The sequence below is a fragment of the Octopus bimaculoides genome, chromosome 6 (genome assembly GCF_046866305.1).
Source record: "Octopus bimaculoides isolate indiv1 chromosome 6, ASM4686630v1, whole genome shotgun sequence".
NCBI classification, from domain to species: domain Eukaryota; kingdom Metazoa; phylum Mollusca; class Cephalopoda; order Octopoda; family Octopodidae; genus Octopus; species Octopus bimaculoides.
The window spans coordinates 71,714,485-71,719,960 of NC_142933.1; the positions used below are offsets into that span (position 1 = coordinate 71,714,485).

At 38.2% G+C, this 5,476-nt stretch overlaps 1 non-coding gene across 1 annotated transcript; it reads right to left on the bottom strand.

Annotated features, from left to right (window-relative positions):
* Nucleotides 1–2,484: 2,484 nt before the first annotated feature.
* Nucleotides 2,485–2,556, bottom strand: Trnaw-cca (transfer RNA tryptophan (anticodon CCA)). Its single transcript has one exon. It is a non-coding gene; the product is annotated as a tRNA-Trp (tRNA).
* Nucleotides 2,557–5,476: the final 2,920 nt, after the last annotated feature.

Sequence of the window (5,476 nt, forward strand, 5' to 3'; positions counted from 1 at the left end):
CTAGGTGCTTCGCAACAAAATTATTTAAAAATTCCAACAAAATGTGGACAGTAAAAGGTCAAATAAACGTTTACCTTCGCAGCCGATGTGACAGCACGTCCGTGAGAAGAGATAGATAGATAGATAGATAGATAGATAGATAGATAGATAGATATATATATAGATAGATAGATAGATAGATAATATTCTCTGTTTGTTTCCTCATGCGCCTTTCTGTTGAAGAGTGTAGGCTCGAGACGTAAAAGATTTTCTCACCTTCCCAAGCGTTAAACTAATACACCTGCTTGTTGTTTATATACCTGTCTTCGAATTTTGTAAATTTCAACTATAGGACTGTTCGACTGAAGTTTGCCTGAAGGTAAACGACTTCAAGCTCAAACTTTAAGCTCATTTATCTTCTTGTAGCACTCATCTTCAGATTTTTATCAATTTTCGAAACATTACTGCCATTATATATATATATATATATATATATATATAATGGCAGTAATGTTTCGATAATTGAGAAAGATCTGAAGATGAGTGCTACAAGAAGATAAATGAGCTTAAAGGATAGATAGATAGATAGATAGATAGATAGATAGATAGATAGATAGATAGATAGATAGATAGATAGATAGATGGATAGATAGATAGATAGATAGATAGATTCACTTACATTTTGCGACTATTGTGTTTGCGAACAAGCAATTGCAAACCGGACATTCTGATCTCAAGACATGATATCTGTGATAATGACAGTTTCTTTAAGCACATACAAGTTTTCCTTCAAATGATGACAAATAGCGATTGACAAGCTATTGTCTCTTAAGTTCAATTACTTCTTCAACGTTCCGCCGCTATCTTCTTTCTGCACTGGTGTTGCTACCGTTACTGTTGTTGTTATTGATGCTGTTGCAGTTGTTTGTACTGGTGTTGTTTGAGTTGTGATTAAGTAATATTTCTGCGCATGAGACGCGTGTCCAGGTGCTTAACATAGGAATGCGTTTAACATATGTATGTGTGTGAATGTCTGTGTATCTGTATGTGTGTGCTCGTGTTTGTAGACGTATGAGTCTATCTGGACTTGTGTGCACTGAACCAAATTTTTCTTGATGTAACTCAAAAAGATAATTCACGTGCTATTTGAATTCGACTCCTTTTAAACGGAATGACAAAATAACTGCTAACATGATACTACGAATATAGCTGGTAACAGAACTACTAATGAGACTGCCAATATATATATATATCGCTATTTTACCCTCGTTTTGGTCTAACGACCCTCCATGTTTGTTCTCGTTCGGTTTCCTGGTATGTCTCCACTGTCGGGTTTTGTTCCCAACTGTCCCAAATTTTATTTTGGTACTTATAGGAGCAATTGTCTTCCAAGGCTCATATTGTCGTTCAATGCTCGAAATGAAGAGTAGATGGACAGCCGACAGCTGATGAAGGGTCGTTCTTTATTTTACTTGTCCTATTTCCCATTTGTTTTGTATTTCATGTTGCTTACTGTTGGTGACGTCCGGTACCCATATACGCATACATACATGTATATATAAAAATGCATATATATATATATATATATATATATATATATATATATATATATATATATATTATTTATATTATTATTTGACTGAACACCACGCATCCATTTCCAAGTAAGTTTATCGTAATCTTTTTTCTACCCAGACTAGAAATACTTACTTTTCAAAGTCAAATTCACAACCACTCTGTTGAATAAGTTAGTCATTTCAGTTTATGTTTGAAGTGTTCACAATAAGGATGCAACAGTATCCATGAAATTTCAAATCGTATTCGTCTTGTTTCATGTCTTCGGGGAAAGTATGCGAAAGGGCATTTTAGTGACTCGATCAAGTCATGTATTTACAAAACAGTTGTTTGCACACTTCTCTTGAATGAATGTGAAGCCTGAATGTCTTATTAGAAAGATATAAAAAGGCTGGGAAAGTTCCACTGGAACAATCTTGTATTGACAAAACTATTAAGAATAACGAATTTCTTGACAGAGTCAAACTCGACGACATAGAATATGAAGTGTTATGTACCAGCTGCCATTGGCTGGCCGCGTTCAAAGAATGATAATGCATGTGTACGAAGAATTGCAAGAAACACGGCTAGAAGAGTTTCAAAGTGACGATACAAGATTCAGTTAAAACAAGCCAAAGCTTTTAATATTGATGTTTCCTCGATGGTTGTTAATTAATCAGATTTTCGGATCTGATGGTGGTGGGGGGGACGAAATGCCACATTAGATGCAACTTCTCTTAAGTAAGCGCAAAGGGAGATGTGAGACGTTGACGGAAAGTACTCAACCACTTTTGAGATCAAGAAAAGATGTATACAGACACTTCAGGAAACACGAATAGGTTCGATGAAACCAAATTCTCGACGAGAGAAGCCAATGATCATTTATTTGTTATTTACGGTTTAGGCGTGTTACTAAAGTCATGGATAACAGGAAAATCCAAAAAGAAAATTTGACCCCGACGTGATTCGAACACGCAGCCTTCTGATCTGGAGTCAGACGCGCTACCGTTGCGCCACAGGGCCACACATGCTTCAAGGCTTTCTTTTAGTCTACGTATATCCTACAGTATTATCTACAGTTACCGGTTGTTTGGTATGTCTTGTTTCAATCAGCAGTCGCTTGTGCTGTAAAGCAAACACTCATTACCTCCTACGCATTCAGAGTATAATGGATTGACCAAGACTACTTCGTAGCTCGCAATATTGACAAACAAATAAATTAGTTTAATTTTTGCAGCCAGACTAGATATATGCGGAGAAACCTGTGCATGGTTCCTCGATTGACTAGAAAGAGAAACCAAATTTTTCTCGACTCACACTCAACAGTTTGAAGGAAAGATGGTATATGCATTAGATATTGTTGTTTTTATCTGTTTATCTTTTACTTGTTTCACTCATTGAACTACGGCCATGCTAGGGCACCGCCTTGAAGTGTTTCAGTCGAACAAATTGACCCCAGTACACATTGTTTTCAAATCTGTATCGATTCTTTTTTTCTTCCAAACTGCTAGTTGCGAGGAGAAGGTAATTCAATACAAATCCTGTATTCACATAACTACTGCCCTCGCGTGGCACTTGTTACACCAGACTAAGGATCTTTTTTAAAACGGGGGCCACATTTTTCATTAACGAAACACTTTGAAACTTGGAACACTGGTAGAATGTGTCATATAAAACACCTTTTTCTCTTAGTCTTCTTTAAAAAAAAGAAATCCATAAGTTTTTCCATGTTAAAGTTGTCGTATTTCTGTAATTTCAACCAATCACTGACGTCCATTCAGCCGATATACATTAAGTGCCGACTACATAAAAAAACGATTCTGAAACAATTAACCCTAACCCTAACCCTAACCCTAACCCTAACCCTAACCGTAGGGTTAGGGTTAGGGTTAAAGCAAATTTAAAATGAAAAAAGCAAATAAAACGAAGGTATGGAGATTAAATACGCTTTACATCGCTTAATCAGCCAAAGGAGTAAATGTAAACAACTGAATACTTGTCAGTGATTGGTTGAAATTATCGAAATAAGACAATTTTTTGCAAGAAATAAATTCGAATACAAAAATATTTTTCTGTTCTATAACACAAAATAGATAAGTATACGAAGTTTGAAAGTCTTTCCGTACCAAAAACACTACGTAAAACATTAATGAAAAATGTGGCCCCCGTTTTAAAATAGATTCCAGACTAATACAAGTGTAAGGGACGCGAGAGTGGCACTGTTAAGGGTACCATGCTTTCTATAGTATTCACTGTGCAGGTTTTTCAGTAAACCAGGACATTTGCCGTGTTTTGCTGAGCCCCCAGATGGTCCGTACATCTTTGTACAGAAGTGAGCTAACATACAGGCGCCGGCGTGGCTGTGTGGTAAGAAGCTTGCTTCCCAACCACATGGTTTTGGGTTCAGTCCCACTGCGTGGCACCTTGGGCAATTATCTTCTTCTATAGCCACGGGGCGATTAAAACCTTGTGAGTGGATTTGGTAGACGGAAATTGAAAGAAGCCCGTCGTATATGTATGTGTGTGTGGCGTGTGCGTTTGTGTTTGTGCCTGCGTTTGTCCTCCACCCCACTCCCGCTTGACGAGTGGTGTTGGTCTGTTTACGAGCTTACTATCGTGAAGTTGTGAGTTCGATTCCCAGACCGGGCTGCGTTTTGTGTTCTGGAGCAAGACACTTTATTTCACCTTGCTCCAGTTCACTCAGCTGTAGAAATGAGTTGCGACATCACTGGTGCCAAGCTGTATCGGCCTTTGCCTTTCCCTTGGATAACATCGCTGGTGTGGAGAAGGGAGGCCGGTATGCATGGGCGACTGCTGGTCTCCCATAAACAACCTTGAGCGGCTTGTGCCTCGGAGGGTAACTTTCCAAGTGCAATCCCATGGTCATTCATGATCGAAGGGGTTCACCCTGAGGAGGTCAAAGTCAACAATGTGTTGAAGTAGTGAATCAAAAGGATCTAATTCTTTTAATCCAATCTCTTGTCGCCACATTAACTCGATTTTTTTAGTGGGCAGGTAACCCAATTTTTTAAAGGGGGTGAGATAACCAAAATGTACCGGTATTCGGCTCATAATCGTAAAATCATGAGTTCAATTTCCGGCGGCGTGTTGTGTCCTTGAGCAAGACACTTTATTTCACGCTGCTCCAGTCCACTCCGCTGGCATAAATGAGTAGTACCTGTATTTCAAAGGGTCAGCCTTGTCACATTTGTGTCACGCTGAATCTCCCTGAGAACTATGTTAAGGGTACGCATGTCTGTGGAATGCTCAACCACTTACACGTTAATTTCACGAGCAGGCTGTTCCGTTGATCGGATCAATTGGAACCCTCGTCGTCGTAACCGACGGAGTGCCAGATGTGAAACGCTACCATATTTCCGATTGATATAGCATAGTGCAGATACGCCATAATGTTGACTAGCATCGTTGCGGACTGCCACTTCTTTAGAGTAATCAAGGAGCGATCGATACGGCTCGACTTACGGCTATAATTCTGTAGGAGAAAGACTTGAGATATTTCTTATTGTTTGTACCTTTATCTAAATGGGTTATTTTTTGTTGTTTTTTTATTCTTTGTTTTTAATTACTCCTCAATTCCGCTCCTCTATTTCATATTGTTTTTTGTTTTGTTTTTTTTGTTTGTTTGTTTATTTCTCTTTATTTTTCTTTTCACCCCTATATTTTTCTTCATGCGTCTCTTAAATTCAATTTTGTCAATGTTCTTTCTTAGTTCTTTCTCTCTCGCACTCACTCACTTTCTCTCTCTTTCTCTCTTTTGCCTTTTCTCTCTCTCCCTCTCTTTCCCTTCTCTCTTTTCTTTTCTCTCTCTCTTTCTCTCTCGCCCCTTTTCTCTTTCTCTCTCAATCTCTCGCCATTTTAAAAAGAAAACAAGAACCACTGATGAGGAAAACTCAAAAAAATATATATATATTTGATTCGTTGT